Source organism: Cyanistes caeruleus, chromosome 18 (assembly GCF_971803275.1).
Source record: "Cyanistes caeruleus chromosome 18, bCyaCae1.hap1.1, whole genome shotgun sequence".
NCBI lineage: Eukaryota > Metazoa > Chordata > Aves > Passeriformes > Paridae > Cyanistes > Cyanistes caeruleus.
The window spans coordinates 8901663-8922696 of NC_141718.1; the positions used below are offsets into that span (position 1 = coordinate 8901663).

The 21034-nt window shown below is 40.9% G+C and overlaps 2 long non-coding RNA genes across 7 annotated transcripts in view; one reads left to right on the forward strand and one right to left on the reverse strand.

The window, feature by feature from the left end:
• Positions 1–8883, reverse strand: part of LOC111936557 (uncharacterized) — a 56488-nt gene extending 47605 nt beyond the window's left edge. The window contains exons 1-2 of one of the 6 annotated variants that reach the window (XR_015277843.1): positions 8715–8809; positions 8388–8521 (exon numbers count right to left, since the gene is read on the reverse strand). This is a non-coding gene — a long non-coding RNA (uncharacterized LOC111936557). The other 5 variants (XR_015277842.1, XR_015277840.1, XR_015277841.1 and 2 more) reach the window with 5 other exon arrangements.
• Positions 8884–9029: 146 nt separating this feature from the next.
• Positions 9030–21034, forward strand: part of LOC111936560 (uncharacterized) — a 254657-nt gene continuing 242652 nt past the window's right edge. Inside the window, exons 1-4 of the long non-coding RNA XR_015277844.1 lie at positions 9030–9345; positions 18344–18581; positions 18966–19015; positions 20422–20501. This is a non-coding gene — a long non-coding RNA (uncharacterized LOC111936560). The remainder of the gene's footprint in view (positions 9346–18343; positions 18582–18965; positions 19016–20421; positions 20502–21034) is intronic.

The window sequence follows — 21034 nt, forward strand, 5'->3', positions numbered from 1 at the left end:
TAAGGGCTGAGAATGGATCTGAACAGAAGGGATGTCACAGGGCCACAATGACAGTTGGGACATTTCTTTGCCCTGGTGGGTTTGTGGGCCCTGTTGCACACTGCCTGACATCAGCCACTTGGAATGCCAGTAATATAACACCCCTGTGACACTCTTGCTCCTGCCGTACAGTTTTATTGCCCTGCTTCCACTCTCTCTGGTTTATATCGGATTGTGTTTTCCAAAGACAGGCAATAAAGAGGGGAGGAGGGGAAGGGGGATTTATAGCCTGCTAAACTAAACTTCCCTGGGCTTGCTGTCCTCTGTCCCAGCCCTCCTCTTGCTGCCCTGACCAGTCTGGAGGAGCAGTGCTTACAGCAAGGTCTCAGGGTGTGAACGACAAGGCTTGTCAGAGACTACTTGTGTTCTCTTCTTGGGAGGTCAGGGAGCACACACCAGTCACCCACCAGCTCTGCTCCCTGAGTGTCCCAGGCACTGTGCCCTGCTGCCATGGAAAAGCATAGTGGTGGTGTCCCACACTAATAATCTTGACTCACATACTTAGAGTCTGCTACACAAGTCTCTCTCACTGTTTGTGGAAGGACTGTGGAGCAGCTTTCAAAAATCTGCCTCAATGCAGGCATCTTCAGCACTTCTGCTTCTGAGAAATAATTGTCAAGGTCTCTGTCTCAGCTGATTTAATGTAAAGGTTTGGCTTGCTGCATGCATGATTTCAAGTGCTGTATGATAGTATGAAGTGGTTTGGGATCTTTATAATACAGATTAAACTAAGCTGAGAGCTTTTAGAATGTGAAGATGAGGACCTCCAAAACATCACTATGCCCCTCCATAGTCTTTCAGGTGTCTGAGCTAAGGATATGCAGCAGAAAACAATTACAACTGCCGTTTTCTGGAAGAGGGAGTTGAAATTCTGGAAGGCTGCCATTTAGATATATCTGCTTTGTGACAGGCACAATAATAGCACCATATGATTATGGCATTCTCTATAAACATCGGAGGTGGGAATTTGGGATGGAGAACCATTTCTACACAGCAAATACATACTGAAACAAAAGGCGTAAGTCTCTAAAAAAAAATTAATCTGAGATGAAAATTCCAGTTAGTGGAACACTCAAACTCCTGTGCTATTCAGAGTTTTTAAAACATCCAGTCTTTGCCAGTATTTCCTGGGAGATGGGATAAATAGACGGCATTCTTTCCTACCAGATTTTCAGTGTGGTACAGTATAGGATAGAGAGAATGAAAGCAAAGTGACTTTGTGACTCAAGTCATTGCATTCTGGAAACTGGCAGATGGGTGGGGAGGCAGACAAACACCAGTAAAATGCAAGCACATGCACCATGTAAGCAGTGAAATTACAGTGTGCTCTCCTGTGATAAAACTGTCAAGTGTCTCTGAACTGCCTGTCATCAACAGAAATTTTAAACCAGCTCTTACTAGTGTGATCTCAGTGCCAGGTGCTCCCCTCTGCTCTCTCCATTGCTGCTTCCTGCTCACCTCCACTTCTAGCAGCTGCCCCAGCCATGGTGGGCAAAGGGAACACACCAGGCAGTGGAAGGGATTGCCTCAGCTTCTCTGGGGAGTAGAATGAGTAGGATGGGATGAAATGCAGAACGGTAAGTGCAGTCTGCAAGGGACTTGTGAAACTATGATGTTCAAATTGTTTAAAGACAGCACTGAACAAAGACAAGGAAAAGTACTGCACTGTGAGGAAAAATACAACAAAGGCAAAGACAAGTGGTGTGATGAGACTTCTGAATGTACCACTTCTCTGAGAGCCCACATGTCACAGCTTCTCAGTCCAGTTCAGCTGCAAACCACAGGACATGCCAAATGATACCAATCAAAAACCACCCACCATTTAGGTTAGCAAGTGATTTTTTTTTACACTTTTTGTCTTTCCTTTTTAGTTTTCTCTCATGAAACAAAATGATGTTATGTTCTTTACTACAATATGTGAAAAAGAGAAAGGGAATCTGTGTTGGACACTGGTCGCTTCTATCACACTTCTAAGCTAAGCCTGGTTTTTCTCACAAAAAGCAGAAGGATGGTTCCACCCTTAAGAGATTTTCATTTCCTTCTTAGATTTGTACAGAGGTAGCAACTCCTGGAAATGGAGGTCTTCTATAGGTCTTGAGAGTAAAACACTAATCAGGTTCTTGTGTTTTTATGCTTTGTTATTATCCATGATAAGAAACCTTAACAGGGCAGAGGGAGAAGGCAAACCTGATGTTTAGAAAGCATCCACTACATGCAGTGAGAAATCCCTCATCTCTTCTCTAGCAGTAGGGACAAGATCCTTTGTATATTGTGCACACAAAATTTATTTACACCTCTACTGCTCATGCTTCGTCTGTCTTCAGAAACTGGAACCTAATCAATACTAATAAAACTCCAATTATAATTTAAATCAAATTTGAGCTTCACAAAATCTCAGGGAATGCAACTGTGCTATTCCCTGTGAAGATCACAGAGATGTGCAAGGCTTGAAGGGGCAGCTGAAATTCTCAAAAATTCAGTGAAACACAAGCTGAGTATTCGAATAGGGTTTACCTTTTGCTGCAATAACAGGTTAAATGCAAAAGTGTCTCTAGTCACAATTTCCTCTCTATTACAGACTGATAAGCAAAGACCACACCAGAATAATTAAATCAAACTTCTTTAAAAAGAGAACCAGCATAAACTGGCTGAGGACTCATTTTTACCTGTTAGTTCCTGGAAGATCAACTGCTCTGGATACTTCTAAATAAACTTGCATTACTCATCCACAACACATCTATTCATTCTTGCTCAAATTTTCCCTGTTCAGAGCAAGAGATAAAGGCATCTTTTACACCCCAGAATTACAGATAAGGTCTAAGTGGAAGTTATATTTGCTCATCCTTCATTGATCATCTACTTGGAAATTAATTTTGCTGTTTGTGAGTGAGAATGCAAGTGTTCTTTTTTTTTTTTTTTTCCTCAGGGAAGTTTCACATTAAACTTCCTCTGTATTCTGAAATATTTAACACAACCCTCTGCAAAGACTCCTGACAAAACCAGTGCCCATTAAACAGTTACAGAACCTCAACCTATCTTGAATGCTGCCATGGTTTTGTCTGGCAATACACAAGTTTGAGCAGCATTTCCCGACAGGTTTTCCATATATTAATCTGATATAAACATCTTTCCCACCTTCATGCTTTTATTTCCTGCTTGCCCTGCATAGTATTTAATGCATTTAATAATTGCTTCATCTGAAGTATTTCTAGTGAAATAAAAACAAATCCTGCATTCCTTCCTTCCCTATTTCTACTGCTTATTAACCCATGGTGATTTAGGACGTCCTTGAGGCTTACAGCAATTGAAATTTATTTTGGGAGCTGTGTGCTTAGGGACATGTGGAAGAGATTATTTATTCCAAAGAGCCATCCAGCAGTGATGATGTCACCAGCAAAACACGGTTATCAGCTCAGTTGGTTTGCTACCAAATCACTGCCTTGAGTTTCCTGTATGTGGTGGCATCTGCTGATATACAGGGTGCCTGTATATAACTGGCATATAGATTACTTATTTTGTTTTAAATACTTATAGTTATCTTTTGTACTCTTATTTTTGGCCTTCTCAAAACCCCTGGTCACAAACTTTTGCAATAGAGAAAGATCTATTGTAAACAAGTTCCATCCCAATCTAAAGTGAAATGCAGCTCAGTCATGGCACGGTGAACTCCTGGGCAGCTCTTTGACTGCTTCCTTTGCATAGACAACAACAGATGACAGATTTGTGAATAAAGTGATCTAAAATGAGGATACTTTTCTATAGACTCCTATGCAGATATAGTTGAGTTGGAAGAAATTCTGCCACAGGTAGCTCATATTATTTTCTGCTTCTAAAATTCCTGGCTTGTCCCTGAGACTAGCAGTATTCCAGTCTTGCCCTTGGTTCTAGGCAACATATACTGGTAAAAACTACCCAGGGTAATGAGTAGACACAGTCCCTTCACTGGGGTTTTTCAACCAGTTATAACTTGGCTGCTCCAAAATCCAAGCAGTGGTGTGTAGGCTTACTTTATGGAACACAGCACAGAGTCATAGAAAACAGGCCAGAAAGGAAGTCTAAAAGACCTCCTAAGTCATCTCTTTCCCTGGGACAGCTATACTTGCAGTCTTCCTCAGTGAGGAATGAAGGATTGAGATGGGATGCTTTTTACAGGCTGAACTACAGGTTTCCTATACAATCTTTAGGAAATTATGCAGCACAGCACAAGCAAAGTCATATAACTCCTCTGATTTTCATATGGGTATTGAGGAGCTTAAATACTGCTGATAAAATGGCGTAGGGCCATGCACTGCTGGATTGAAATGCATATAAAGGTGTCCAAAGTGGACTTTTTTTTTCATGGTTTTGACTCTCTTAGCATTTGATTCAGTGGGATTTAAATACTCAAGGGAAGATTCTGAGTAGTGAATTAGGCTCTTTATAGCATTGAGCCACTGGTAAGTGGATTGTGACATTCTGAAATCTGATGCTTTACTACATGTAAGTGTTAGTGTGCAATATTGCTTGTTGCAGATAGCTCAGAACCAGGCCACTGTGAATATCCCATCTGCAAATTCACCCCAAGTGAGCCAGTTGCAATACTCAGGTGACAGAAATACTGCACTGGTAACTGAACAGCACATTCCAAGTATGCCATAAACAACTGCTCATTCAGTGTGTGCTTTCTGCAGATATTCAGATATTAAATTCTCCCTTATCCAGGTACACTGCTATATACTCTAAACATTTGCTGGCCCACAGAGTATCCTGCTATGATTAAGCCCATAACTCTTTCAAGATTCTAGGATATGCTTATAAAAATATTACTCAACCCTTAGCTGTAACAAGTAGAGGACTGGGGTTCTGTTCTAGAAAAATGGTCAGAATATTATTGAGACATAATGGGAGTAATAGGTGTGAAATGGTTATTTGCTACCTGGAAACTTGTGAGGGAGAGAAGATAGGTGAAAAGAGGGACCACATCTGCAGTGTAAGGGTGAGTGGGTCACTTAGTTCTGTTGTCTCAACAAGTCCAGTCTGCACTGAGTGAGGACCCACACACCTTTGACACCTTTCTTGATGTCCTGAAGCCAGAAGTGGCCTCACTGCACTTGTGATTCTATTTTAATTTACACCTGACTTTCCTCTGTATCTCTTTCACTAAGATGGTACAGGTAGTCATTGCTATCAATCACTCTGAGCAAACACATTCTTTTAACAAGATCTTTCCCTCACTTTCCCTTGGAAGCTTTTTCTTTGCCCTCAAAATGCATTGTTTCCTACCAATCCTCTTCTCCATTCCCTTAACTTCAAGCAAACAAACCAGATCATGTCTCACTTACTAGGACACCACCACCTCTAGGGAAGAATAAGGCTCTCACGTTCCTCTCCTACTTCAATAACTCTATTTATAGGGTGAAGTTATTTTCCTACATCAATTTCTCATCTGTTATTTCTGTGCTGCTGTTCACTTCTTATTCCCATCATGGATCAGAATCTGTCCTATATCTGCTACAGACTTCTTAAGGTGCCCATGTATGGTTAAAGGGTCCTATTAACAACAGAGGTTGTTTGTATGACCTAATTAGATCTCCACAGAGACAGCCTTAATAGGCCCTTTTGGTTTCTTTGGATTGTCTGCAAAGTAATAGTGCAATGGCAGTGTTCATTTTGCTTGGCTGTATCAGGCCATATATCACATCCTTTTCCTTCCAGTTCTTCAAATAAGCTTGTCTCATTCTTATTTTGGTTTCAAATTATAGATTATAAATTTCACTTCTCTCCACTTTTCCTTATAATTTGACCCCCAGCTGTTGTAACTACTTGAAGTGATTCCCCCTGCCCACCATCCACCCCACAGCTTCATATGAAAGACAGCCCTGGCTTTAGGAACAAATGACGTCCCTCGGACCAGCTGTGCCTAATAAAAATCCAACCTCCAACTCTTGCTTCCCTTCCTCAAAAGGGCAAAATTGATTTCAAAGTGCTGATGATAAGATACATGGGAATACAAAACCCACCTCTGCCAACAGACCAAAGCTGTGCACTGTGACATCATCGTATCCAAAAGAAATGATGCTGTCAGTTCCTCCACTGCTCTATAACTACAAGTTATTGCACTTGTCCTAGAGACAGGATATTTGTTCATTTAATTTAGCCTTGTTTAGTCTGGCAAGAGTTATTTTCATTCCTGAAGTGCCATAGCAAATACTACAAAATACCAGTTGCCCTCTAGGGTCCATTAGAATCAGTTCATGTAGTGAAAAACACTCCCTAGTACTAGATGGCCACTTGAAGCAGTTTTCCAGCAACCCTGTGGAATGCCTAACCGGGAAAACAAGGTGTCTTTCAGCTGGCAGTGAGCCTGCAGCACCTGCTGTGCGCAGCCAGGGTTGGGAGGTGGCAGGAGCTGAGAGCACTCACTCTTCCTGCGTGTCCTGGCAGGCAGACCAAAGGCTGCCTACACACGGCTGTGACAGAACACAGCTCTAGTGGAGCACATTTCACTCCACTGCCTGGGCAGTGAACATTCAAAACATCTTCTGTTTCCCTGTCTCTTCCTCTCATCAGCCAAAGCAGGCTATTTCTGTAATACTTAGTGATGAGGCAAAAACAATTACTTGATTTCTTTCCCTGGTTCCTACTGAAGATTTATTCTGTTCAGCATTCCTAAACTTCTTTAAAATTATGCATCCTTCCTTCTCTTCACCCTCTTCTGTACTCTACTTTGATAGTTAGGGATATTTCCATAGACCTGTTTGATTGAGAACACTTTATGGAACTCTAATACATAATATTTTAATGAGATTTCTGGTATACCTGAGTATCATGCACTTTCAAGATACCACTCTCTGGTTTTTAGTTCCATTTCATCCTTCAGTTCCTAAATGAAACCAGCAGGTACAGAACACCTACAAATGATCTGAGAAAAACAGTCTGGAATCTTTTTCACAGTTTTCACAGTTGCTATGAAATAAGGAGATATAAATGTAAACTTAATGCTTTTGTTACTACTGTAGAGTGTGAAAATGTTCACAATCAAAAAGAAATAAATATATCAATGCTATATTCAAATTTTGAATCAAGGCTGCTCTTGCCCATTCCCACATTTTGTTAGAAACCTGGTTCTGAAGATATAACCCTTCTCTGCTACTGAAAATTGAACAACTTCAGTGACTTGGTGAGTCAAGGCTATTGACCACCTTCCAGAAAGTTCTGAAAAGCTTATAGAACTGAACTCTTAATTATACACTGGTATAAGCAATCTAGGCAAGGCAGCTGGGAAATCCCAGCTTTTTCACAGCTCCCATTGTTCATAGAGCAACTCCCCAAAATCCTGGAGAAAGAACATGAGATTAGTTTTGTCCTGAAATGGCTGCCTACAGAGTATTTTGTACAATGGATTTACCGCTGGCTGTAACAACAGGGCCTCTGTGAGCTCCACTGGTAGAGAGTTCAACTGTCTAGCAGGTCCTATCATTAAGAAATGTTTCTGGTGCTCAGCCAAAATGCAGTAATAGCCAATCAGAACTGCAGCCTTGCTTTACTATGGCTGATCAATGACAATAAGTTGATTAAATACAGAGTTCAGAGTGAAACACGGGAGAATAAACTTCAGAACAATGAGAACCCCAGGGAAAATATTTTGATTTTCAGGAAACTGCCTTAATTACCTTCTGTATTTTTGCTTCACTACAACAAACATGACAGTATAGAGTAAACACTGATCTCAATTCACAGAATATTCTGAGTTGGAAGTTACCTACAAGGATCACGGAGTCCAACTCTTAAATATATGTGGTCTGTACAAAGATTGAATCCAGAACCTTGGTATTATTAGCACCGTCCTCTAACCAAGAATGAATCTAATTTTATCAGGAATCATCCTGATTCTTGCTACTTGCCTCAGTTTCAGCCTTTAGTTTTATCTGAATGCTTAAATCTTGATAGTGCCAGTGTGGGCAAGGAGATGGGGAGAAGCCACTCAAACCCTCACAATGGGAGAAGAAACCAAGGCATTTTCAGTCTACTTTGTGGTGACAATTATATTTAATTTTTTTTTTTTTATTTGACTCAATGAGCCATGAGCGAATTTACTAGAATGCCGCAAAGCTGAGTTTGGAAAATAACTGTCACCCTCATCTCCTGCCTGAGGGTAGCCCACATTCTCCTTTTACAGGCTCCCAATGCTGTAAAGTAAAGCCCTGGCACAAGTTGCCTAGAGAAGCTGTGGCTGCCCCATCCTTGGAAATGTCCAAAGCAAAGTTGGACGGGGCTTGGAACAACATGGGATAGTAGAAGGCGTCCCTTCCAACCCAAACCATTCTGTGACTCTCTAATACCCGAGAGGATCTCTTCCCCAAACCGACTTGTGATGTCCCTGGCGCTGGAGCGTGCTCCTGGCAGGACACGGGTGATAAGCTACCCGCTGCAGCGGGACAGGGAGGGCAGAGCCATGGGGCCCGAGCCCTGGACGGACACGAGGCGTGGAAGTGATGCGACACTGCGGCTCGAGCGCGGGAAGCCGTGAGGGGCGGAGGGACACGAGGCGTGGAAGTGATGCGACACTGCGACCCGAGCGCGGGAAGCCGTGAGGGGCGGAGGGACACGAGGCGTGGCGGTGATGCGACACTGCGGCCCGAGCGCGCGAAGCCGTGAGGGGCGGAGGGACATGAGGCATGGAAGTGATGCGACACTGCGGCCCGAGCGCGCGAAGCCGTGAGGCGCGGAGGGACACGAGGCGTGGCGGTGATGCGACACTGCGGCCCGAGCGCGCGAAGCCGTGAGGCGCGGAGGGACACGAGGCGTGGCGGTGATGCGACACTGCGGCCCGAGCGCGCGAAGCCGTGAGGGGCGGAGGGACACGAGGCGTGGAAGTGATGGGACACTGCGGCCCGAGCGCGCGAAGCCGTGAGGCGCGGAGGGACACGGGGCGTGGCGGTGATGCGACACTGAGGCCCGAGCGCGCGAAGCCGTGAGGGGCGGAGGGACACGGGGCGTGGCGGTGATGCGACCCCTCAGGGAGCGCCCGCGGCGAGAGGAGGTTGAGTGCAAAGAAGGGACCTTAGGCAAAGTAAACGCGGCTTTAACAGGTTCACAGGGTAGTCAGGGTTAGAGGGGACCTCTGCAGATGACCCTGTCACACTCCCTTGCAAGGCAGGTTCCCCTGTTGCAGGTGACAAAGGAACATGGCCGAGTGGTTTTATATATTGTCTCCAGAGAGGTAGACTTCAGGTGTTCCAGTGCTCTGCCACCCTCCATGGAAAGAAGTTCTTCCTCATGCTGAGGTGGAACTTCTTGTCTTCTAGTTTATGGCGTTTCATATAGGTATTGTTTGTGAAATGCTACAAATGACTTTGAAACTCTTGTCTGTTTCAGTATCAACTCTCCATTTCATGTTAATTTCAATGACAAGCTGCCTGATAGTTTGGTTGGGACCTAGCCTGCATTTCCAATACTACGGTTGTTTCTGCTTATGGCTATGGGCAGCTTTCATCAAAACACTTGTTCATTCTTGCGTCATTCTTGTTCAGCAGATCCATACCTTTAGGGTCACATGATTGTCTCCTTAATTCCCCACTGTGTCTTCTGCGTCCTGGGATAAAATTGTTCTAGAGCCTTTGGTGGCTCATCTGGGCTCCACTCAGTAAGGCAGAACTGGCTTCTCCAGGAAACCTGAATATGCACAGTCACAAATATGTTCTGAGTACAGTTATTTAGTAATAACTTTGTTGTTGTTTAGTAAAAACCTCATTAGAGTTGTACAGTGATAGAACATGGCCCCAGGAGGCTCAACGTCTGTGAGAACTGGGCTAAAAATGAGTATTTCACAGGATGAACCTTTAAACAGAAGAGTAGTGATGAGAAGAAGATGGAGGGGTTGGGCAAGCCAGGTGTGACTGAACATATTTATTTATGGAGGAAGCATGATACTTGTATCCCATAACCTTTTTGAATCTTATTTGAAGTAACATAATCCCTTGTATCTTAATTACCTGTCATTTAAACTGTAAATGAGATTTGGGTGGGTTTTTATGTATTAACTACAAAATATTTGCTGCTGTAAATACCCTGATACAATTGTATCACTGAATCTTCTGAGTGGAGACGCAGCTTTAAAAGAACCATTTGTCTGCACAGTTTATAAGGATTTCCTCATGCCCAGGGCAAACCCTGGAAGCAAATTGACTTCGGTTGTTTGCTTTTGGGTTTTTGCCTTTTTTTTTAATTCATCCATATTAGGGTAACAGGGGTAACTCTCTATACCCAGTCAATACAAATATCCTTATGCAAGTTTTAAGACTAGGCCAGGTTTCAGTTTTCCATTCTAAGCTATCACTACCTGTGCTAGCTATGAAATTACTTAAATACATTTTTCTGTAAAGCTGAATGGATATATTTTAATGGAAATGGGAATTTTGGACTGACTTGTATGACAGTGCAATTTCTAATCTCAAACTGCAGTGTGAAATTAAATTATAAAAATAATTTAAAAAAAAATATAGGAAAACCCATTTAAAGCTGAAACCCCAGCATTTCTTGTGATTTCCCAAGCAATTGTGAATTCATCATCAGCTACCTGTGAGTTAAAAGATTGTTAGAAAACTGAAATTCTGCATGGAAATTGTTACAGTTCTCTCTTTTGCTTTGGCATTTGGAAAATGTTTCTCCAAGTTTGAATTTAGCCTCTCCAGATATGTCAGTTGAAATTTGTTTGAATTCTGATTCAGCCTTAATTGCAATCTGTGTAAGTTGCTTTATAACAAGGTTTAAAAAGATAGTGTTAATGGGCCCAAACATCTGCTGTGCTATAGGTAATACTCTGACTTTATTCTTAGGGTGGGAGAATCAGGTAAATAAGTACTTCAGTAATGTATATTCTATGAACAAAGCTAAGAACAGCCCTTGTTTGAGTTGTGGCTGCTCCTACTGGGTGTCATTCCCAACAAAATAGTAATGGGAATGGTTGATGAGGCTTGAATGTCATCTGTGAACGAAGGACACCCCATCTGTCAATGGAAAAGTGCTGGTGTTTGTAGCTTAGCCTGTAAATTTAGCCTATAGCTGAGCATGGTGATTGTGTCCTGGTGATCTCTGCTGGAAGAGCTTGGTGCCAACATGAGCTGGAGCCACATGGTTCCTGCTGTGAGCCGTGTGCTGTCAGCTTGTTCTGAGGCAGAGCTTTATCCCTGTCTTGCTCCGTATCTCCTGCCCCAAGTGCCTCGGAGTAGAATAGGCCCTGTGTGCTCCTGAGCAGGCACCGAGGCAGCCACAGTGCCCTACAGAGTCTCACATGTTCTACTGATTATCCAGCACACTTAAACTTTGAGTTATAAGGGTGACCCCAGCCAGTTGGCTGAAAAAATATATTTGACATCATTGAAAATGTATGCTGCTGCTGAAGCATGGATTTTAATTTGAGGAAAATGTCGACCGTAATCTAGCATACATTAAAAAATATACCTTTTTATTTCCATATGGGTCACGTTAAGGAAAATATTAAAAAAAAAAAAAAAAAGCCAACCCTATTATATGAAGTCTCATTAAAGCAGCCTGGAAAAGTTTAGCCAATTTACAGGCTATACATCTTAATCTCCCCAAATTACAGGACCGATAGAAAAACGGGTGGTTGAGAGGGAAAGCGGGACCAGCAGAACCTGGATGGGGGCCAAACAATGGATCAAGTAGCTCTTGCTTTCACTTGACTGCTACCCCTTGCTATTTAAAGAAAAGAAAGGATTTTCAAAGAGAGGCCTGGAAATGGCAAAGCATGGAACGTACTTCCTTCTCCAGGTGAAAACTAAAACCCAAAGCTTGGTTATTTTAACATGGTGTCTTGGCTCAGCTCTCTAGTGCCTGCCCAGAGATTTTTGTGAACTCTTGAGAGAAAATAAAGTATCTGCAATTCTTCTGTAGTTTTTAGCAGGCAGGTGGTTTAAGGACTGATTGTACAATCTTGGATAGTGTTTGTGGAGAAGCCAGAGGTGGAATGGGTATAGGGTTGCTAAAGGATGCAGGGGAAAAAGGCAGGCAGCCGTAAGGTGGGAAATGGCAGAGGTCATTGTCACCACTAAATTCAATGCTGTATGTGTGGAAACCTATACACCTACTGCTTTTGCTGCTGTTGCACTGTATCACAGTGGGTCACTACCAATGGCAAAGTGGGTTTGTGAGGCGAGCATGGAGAAGTTTGGGATAAAGATTAACACTTCTTACATTGATCTAAGAGACCAGACACTGTAGAAAGAATTGAGAGGAGGTGAAGTGGCCTGATGTGAGTTAGCAGATATGTCAAGAGCCAGCAAAGAGAACCAGCCTTATAAGCAGAAAGAAGAGGAAAGAAGCTACAAGATCGTGAGTGTTTGCTCTTAGCTAAGGAGCTAAGAGGCTTGGCCTAAAGCATCTAGAAGAGAGTAGGGTATGGCAGGTACTAGGTTGGTCTAAGAGATGTGTCTGTATTGTTTTTCCATGAATAAGAACTTGCACTGCAGCTCAGAGCAGAACTGTGTGGCAGAAATCAGTGGTGTTTTTCCTCCTGCAGGTGTGATTGTGGCTGACCAGGCTCATCTCCTGTTTCTGTGGTACCAGGAAAGCAGATTGGGGCAAGCTAACTGGCTACCTGTGCAGATGGAGCTGCTCACTGCTTGCCTCCCTGTGTCTGTGCCCCTATTAACCTGCTGTGCATTTATGTATTTATTAGACAAATTATGGGTGACTGACAAAGCAGTTCTATACATTTTTGAGAGGACTTTATCTCCCTCAGCCATCTATTTTATGCTTTTATATCAGGGGAAGTTGATGGAGGTATGTATTTTTCTGTACTCTGGTAGCCAGTGTTTCACTATGGTATTCCATGAACTGGATCTTGAAATTTCCTGTTCCTGCCTTCCTATTCCTCAAGCCCTCTGGCCAGGGATTGCCCCATTACCAACGTAACAACCAAAGGGAGGGGTTATGCTTTTTGTGTGGCCAGCTCTGGCTTGTTTGAGGAGTTTCCTGTGACTTGTTTGCTCCAGGAAACAGCACTTGGCAAATGGGCTGCTCAGCCTGCTTTCTTGTGGATATGAGAATGGTTTTTCATGTGTTTGCCATGCCCTACCTATTTCTTCTTTAGCACTGTTTCTTTCATAGCACTCGGAAACACTGCCCGCAGGGGCTGAGGCATTCTCTGCGCCTTCCATGTGAAATGGGTGCATGTGGGAATGTGAGTATGGGCGTGTCTTGGAGGCAAGTTTATTAATACCACTAGAGATAATGGCCTTGGCAATATTTCGAAGCATCCTGCTCCATTAAATTATAGACTTTGTGGAGACAAAGAGATTAGGGAGAGCAAGGAAGATTATTTCACAAAGTAAAATACTATTGTGACTTGCTAGTCTTAAAAACTTTGCAGAATTCAGTGGGAAAAATTAGAGGCCTTAAATATGCTGAAGTACCTACACTTGATGACTGACTCACTCCACTATCCGAATTAGTGTCCAAGAATGTACAAAGAAATACATGTTTGTACACTGATATTGTTAAAAATATTTGTCATTGATCAGTGGCGCATTTTGAAAAAAAACCCCAATCCTTGGCTTTGTTGACGTCTGCTAGGATAAGTAATAGTGCATATTTTCTCCTGATTAATTTAATTTTTTCCATCCCTGTTTTTATTCATGTTTTGTCTGCAAACAGACCATAGAACATCTCAACTATTCAGCATTTATTAATTCCTTTCATCATCTTAAATGCAAATACTTCAAGATGAAGCCAGGATTTCTTATATGTTCCTACCATGCTTAATAGAGCAGTGTCTCAGTCTGGACTGAATTTGGTTGTCTGGGAAATGCTTTTCCTGTGTATAGTAATTTATTTTCAAAAAAGGGTTTTTTTGGTTTTTTTCTACCTGTTTCTTATGTACTCCATCTTTTCACAATTTCTTTATTTGGAGTAAGTGTCTAAGATTTTCCCAGCATTCCCACTGGATTTTCATTACTTCAGTTCCTTCAGCTGTTCATATTTACATTACAAAGCTCTGCCATGGGCTTAGTGACTTTCATTTGAATCAAGCTCCTAACACCTCCTCTCAGGTAGGCTACAGGCATCATAGATTCCTACTGATTTAATTTACTTTTAATAGTAATTTTTACTGCCCATTACAATTCCTCCATATGAGTTTGAATATCTGACATATGCATAAATCTTGTGAAGGTCTTCTGACAGAAGGAAAAAATACATTTTATTTATTAACATCTGTGCTGGAAAGCTGAAATTTCTGTGATATATTTTTTTGGCATACCAGGAAGAAGTGTAACCCCATATTCCATGGGGTTTTCTTCTGTAGTAACTTTCTTTTGCAGCCTTCTTTCCATGGGATTTGACTGAGGTAGTCACCAGTGCAGAGCTTCTGCTGTCCACGTTTGGAACCTCAGTGAATGCAGATGTATGAGCTGGCAGATGTCTCTATCATTTTCAGAATAAATCTGCATATAGGTGTCACTGTACTGGTTCTGGGATTTTATGCTACTGTTAGGTCTTACACCCTCTGAAAATTATGACTGGTATCACTAACATTTATCCTGTCTGATATTTGAGTGCTTTGTGCACCACAGCTTGTTCTTTGTTCACGCTGTGAAGTGTGTACACCTGCCTTGGAGATGCATCAAGCTACACCAAGGAATTTCAGTTTTCTGTTTCCTCATCACTATAAATGGAACCCTTTATTACAGAGCATTGGCCCTTTGGAGGTACAGTGCTCTCATTTTATCTTACCCAGAGCTCCTGAAATCTTCTGTCACACTTTCTGTATACTTAGTGTACTCTTTTTCCCCTATCAAACATCATAACAAGTTGTTTAAGGCTACACCTCTATTTGTGATTGTGTTTCTTGAGTAACTGGGAAAGCAGGACTGTAAAACCTGGTGTGTGTGTGGGGGGGTGTGTGTGTGTGTGTGTGTGCGTGTGTATGTGTACTATATAAAGGGAAATTTTGAGTTCTTAGAATTCTTTATTGCTTGTATTATATTTGGTGCTAATTAGAATACCCTGTACTCTGCATGAAGTTCCAAACACTGCTCAGTGGGAATCTTGACTGTTTCCTACCCCCAAAAGCTGAAAGAATGCTTGCTTCACCTGCTATTTGAATGCTGAGCAAATTTATTGAGACAACTTTTCCCTAAGGTGGAAAATTTAAAAAGGTTTTGCTGATTGACTGCAGCTAGAACTGTCATGGTCTCCTGAGGAGAGGTGTCCCTCTCCCCTGGGAAGGAAATTCATCCAAGTTCCCCAAGGTGAGCCTTTGCATTTTACAGGGCAAATACAGACAATACTACAGGGCTGAGCTTACACTGAGGATATTTTCCTCTGCCACGGAGATGAATATAGGTTGTTTGTGCACAACCCAGTAAATTAGGCCGGAAGAAAATGAGTATTTGTCTGTGGCTGTATCTTAACCTCCATTGTAGAGGTACCACAGGCTTATGGAGAGCATTTAGGGCTGATACCTTGGTAAAATCTGGTCTAATTTCTGCTCTGCTGCTGATCCATGTCTTTGTGTGGTTTGCAATCCTCAGGACTCATTGTGAGTGTTGGTGAAGCAGCACATGTAGGGTGCTGGAGCAGCTGGTAGGCTCTGCTTCTGTCTGACACAGTCCCTGCACCCTCTCTCCACAGACTTGCAACACCTTAAAATTAAAATACAAAGTTTTAAATGATCCTGACCTTGACAGGACTTAAAGCTATTATTTCCACTTGTGCTTGTACCTCCTGACTTGTATTTGGCAGCACTACAACCACTTGAGGATGTGTGTGTTACTGAGAGATCTATTTGGCATTTCTGTTCATTATGCTCTTTACTGCCTCCTTGTCATTCTAATCAACTCTTCTTTTTAGTTGAGAGGCATGAAAGAGGAAAACAAAATCCAGTTCTGAAAAATGCTATGTACTCTTTTCGGAAGCCCCTTTGATGCTAAAAATATGATGTAGTGGCTTCAAGAACAAAGAATTTCCATATCATACTTTCTGTTGTCTGGTTTTGAGGAGCTTATCTTGCCTCTTTTCCCACCAATCATTTATTAAAAAACTATCAATAGGGTAAAAATTAAAATCAGAATTCAAAGTATCTTTCAGCAGACTTCAATATACCTTAAGCATGTGGGTACTTTTGAAAATTTGACCCTGTCAGTACATTCTGTGCCCCTTTCTGAACCCCTGTCTTGCTTCTCTAGAATGTGAAGTGCTCTAGGGGAGAAGACACCAAGGTACGTGTTTGCACAGTGTCCATGATGCCAGGCTCTCATCCTCAGAGCTCTCAATGCTGCTGTCACGTTACTGAACATCCCTTCTTGGAAGTGAACATTTCCCAGGTTTCGCAGATCTGCTGCTGAGGCATCAGGTTTGTGCTGAGCAAACCCGTTCTGGGATACCATTCACCTCTGAGGCTGCTGTACAGGCCTCCCACTGTACCTAAACTGGCAGGGTTGGGACCAGCATGGCATGGAGACAAAAGCAGCTCTGTCTGTCCTGAGGAACAATGGAATAACCTTAGCTGGTGCTGCAAGAAAGCAGGTAGGGAATGTCTTTGTGCTGTGCTAATGCTGGGAAGTTAGCACAAGGAGTCAGGCATACAGCTCCTGAGAGCTTCTGGAAAGCAGGAGGAGTGAGTTTGCTTTCTTCCCTTTTTCTTTTTTTTGTCAAAGTTTAAGTTGATTCTCTCGTCTACTCTCTTGCCCCCCTTCCCCCTCTGCTCCCTAAGCCTGCTTTTGATTTGGTTTTATTGGCTAGTGAAAGGAATCATTTACTAGTCAAGGGCCAAGCAGTGACAAAGGAATGCAGGTAAATTAGTTTCAGTTCCTATTTCTCCCCGTCTTCCTCCTTTGGAATTTGAGCTTTAGAAAATAAAGTCCTTTTACCCATACTGCCCCCCTCTTTTTTCCTAAAAGGATTTTCCCCCTTCTCAACCTCTCTTTCAAGAACTTCGTTTTTGTAACTAAGAAAACCCCCATTAAAGTACCTAAAATGTCAAGGTGTACAACACATTCAATGAAATCCAACCAAAATGCATTAAAAAAAACCCCACAACTTTTTGCATGCACCTTAAAAATGCAGAAATTAACTGAGAGTGTCATAAAGCTTGTTCTAATGAATAACTATGTACACACTGGGAAGTTTTACATGCACATATATCATGCTTCAAATGCTAAAATGTAGTTAAAGTTTAAACATTTTGCAGAAGAAAATATGCAAAAGAACTTGCAGAGAATCAACATGGAGAAAACCTGTATGTTCAGTCTTTCATCACTCAGTATTATTGAAGTATTAAGTACTAAACTAATAGTGTTGGCATTCAAACTTTTTTTTTTTTTTCTTTTCTGGCTTTTTTTCCCTTTGTAGGTTGTCTTCCTTTGGACAATTTGCTTCAAATATACCTGGATGTTTCACCAACTCGACTCTTAAACAAAAATCTTTAGAGGTTAAGGCCTTCTGTTTATATCACATTGATGTCCTTAGTAAATAATGTAATCCAAAATGCTCTGTGATGTGACATAGTAAATGGCATTGTGGCATTAATGACAGAAGAGGGTTTGTTTCTGATTGGTAGCTATTCCTGTTAGTTATTTCCACATTCCTAACATAGAAATAAAACCACCCTTTGTCCTTTTTTCTTAGTGCAGCAAAAAGTTGCTTATTCAGTCTTTCAGTTGACTTCATAATTAGATGCATTTTGTGTTTCTGCATGCACAACACAAACTTGAAATACAAAAGAACTCAGTTCTGTCTAAACAACTGTAAGGTTTTGGACAGCAGCTGGAAGAAGCCAGGAAATGTAAGTTAAGACTGATATTCCCCACTTGCCTCACGCTATTGTTGAGTGCGTTTTGTGGGGAAAAAGCACAATGATGAGAGAAGTAAGAACACAACATCAGTCCTAACACTGCATTTCCTGGCTTTTGTTGGTTTGTGTCACAGCCCTAAAAAATTGTCTTTAATTTCCTCAAAAAGGGGGCAAATATATTTTCCAGAGTAGTGTAATATATACAAACGTAATTTATCTGCCTAGGCAGAACACTGGCTACTGGGGGAGTAGAATCAGAATTTGACATAATTTTCTCAGAAAAATCTCTCCTGTATTTTCCAGCTGTGTTTAAATACAATTACTTTAGTTTGTAATTTCCATCTGATATTTAAATGACTGTTGGAGACCAAAAAATTCCTCCTCCCAGTGGAGCAGTACCTTTCATTAAACACCCACTAAAGGTGTTTTTACAAATGATTTCTAGGGTTCAGTGGTGGTCTGATTTTATTTGATTTAGAGCCACTGAGTCAGTTTCTTTTCTCCTGGCAGGTTTAAGAAGTACAGAACTTGCTTGGAAGCTAGGAGGTCAGATGGAAGGAATGAGTTGTGTTGTGCCCTTCCCCTTAGGTTGGATCCAGGGACTGCTGCAGTAAGAAATGCAGGTCTTGGTTGTGTCAGAGCTCAAGGATGAGATGCTTTTTCCATGCTTGGTGTGAAAGGAAAATGGAGATCGTGTATATTCAGAACTGCATGAGTGACAAGTTGTGGTGGTTTTTATCTGACACAGGTGGATTTTTTATGCTTCATTATTTTATCAATAGAGTTTGAATTACTTTCACGTGTGCACATCTTGTTACATTTGTAACTCCTCAGACAGTATTAAACTTTGTTTAAATTCCACAGACTCTTTAAAAGCATCACTGTAAGCACAAATGGATATTTTTGTACTTAGTTGTCCTGTATAACAGGATGTACAATATTTGTACAGGTTCCCACTGGGAGACATTATTATTATTGTTATTATTATTATTATTATTACTATTATTATTATTATTATTATTATTATTATTATTATTATTATTATTATTATTATTATTATTTCACTTTAAGTAATCATTTTGAAATACCAAAAATATTATATTTATTTAATGTGTATTTATATTTTCTTTAGGTATATACAAAGGAGGAAAAAGTTATCAGAAATATCAAAAATCATATGAGGTATCTAAGTTCTGGGTATGAACATGAAATATCCAATTAAGACTTTTTAGCCTAATATTCTCTTTGCCACTGAAAATAAATGTGTGCTAGTAATCTAAAATTTGAACAGTCAGATTTCCTGCTGCAGTGAGCTTCTATCCACTTTTCCCAAAAGAATGGTTTGGGAAGGAACTGTTTATACAATATTAAGAAGAACAATGAAGGCAATAATTTTATTCTTTAAATTTTTATAAATTTTATAACAACAAAATGTGTGGATATATTGGCCCAAATTTGTGATTGATTACATATGTTTAAATGTTAAAACATTATAATGAAGTCTTTCTGCCTCTATAGCAATTTTTATCACATAAACAAAAGACTTGGGATCAACAGATATGTCTCAAAATCAGAATGATTCATTTTTTTGGTCTGCCCTCCAGGATATTTTGCATAGTGAATTGTGTCTCAGTGAAGCAATAAAATGGATCCTGACAGTCTCCCACACTTAAGATATATTTATTTCTCAGAAAAGTAACTGAATTTCACAGCTTCAAATCCAAACTGGAATTGGCAATCAGGTAATACAGGTATATGGAGCTGTATATGACTACCAGGTTTGTATTCACTACATTTTAAAAACCAATTATATTCAAATATGAAGGAATTTACTCTATGTGGTGAACACTTTCTCTGCTTTAGTATGGTTAAACATAAGAGTTTAAAAAATGTATGTGAAGTCTGTTATTACTGGGGCTAAGCTCAGAACCAAGGCAGTTTGGTCATGAAGATTTTAAATGCCTCAGAGCGCTTCCCCATACGTGCTCCCACCTTCGCTAGTTCCACAGGTAGCTGATTAAAATCTTTGGGAATCGGCGAAGGTCAGACCCCAACTAAAGGGGCTGAAGGGGAAAGGGGAAGAGCGTTTGAGAGCAAATTGCGATCGCTTGGGAGCTCCGGACCGAGCCTCGGCCGTGCCCCGGCCCGCGGCCTCCAGGGGCCGCTGTGACACCACGAACCCCGCACCGCGGCCGCTCTAAGGGTTCCTTTAAACAACAAAACATCCAACTTCGAAATCCTTTTTGTCTTCAGATGTTCCAAACCAGCATTCCAGCAAAGGAAATGAAAAAGGGAAACTAAACGAGCTTTCCCCCGCCCCCCCTCTCTCTCTCTCTGGTTTCTATTTGTAATACTTTATTTCTACAACAAGCACAAACCACTAGAAAGGCAGAAAACAAAATATGAATTTTTCCTTCCTTTTTCACTGTAAACCTCTGTAAAAACAATGAAAAAAAATTCTGGACTATATTAGATGGCTTGTTTCTTGTTTCTTCTTTTTCTTTTCTTCTTTTTCTCTTTTATTTTTTCCCCTTTTCCCCCTCCCTTTCTGTTATATTTGCTGAGCTGTTTGCATTTTAACTTTGCAGGAGAAGGAAAAGAGGAAATGATGTTTTGTAAAAATACACAGTAATTACCAATTGGACTAAACTAGAGGCAGCAACTGATGGTATGAAATTGTTATATTTTATGTCAAAATATATCCAAACAGGACAGAAAGTTGTACTGGATTTAGTGTTAAGAAGCTGCATCTATCAGACATGATAGCCTTACAAAGAAGAAAATTATATGTAATATTAAAAAGAAAAATGGCATTTGCTATATGATAAAGATTTAATTATAAGTCTCCATCAAACATTATCTTATATTCTGGAAACAAATAATAAATGATATAAAAGAATATAGTTGATGCATACATTTAATTAGGGTTTATTTACCATGGACTATATAAACACTTTTTTTTCTATAAGGGGAAGGATTTGTATCTGCAAGTTCTGCCTTGAACATTTCAAGTTAAAAACAAATGTTTTAAGAAAAGACACTAACATAAAACAGCCCAGTGTTGGCTTTGTGTCTTTGTAAATGTCTGTGGCGGTTTCTCCTTGTCTGAGGGAAAGAGCCATTCATTAAATTAAAAGTGAACCAGTTAAACTGGACCTTTCATTGAAGAAAGTCTCCCAGTGATCCGTGCTTTATTTGGTG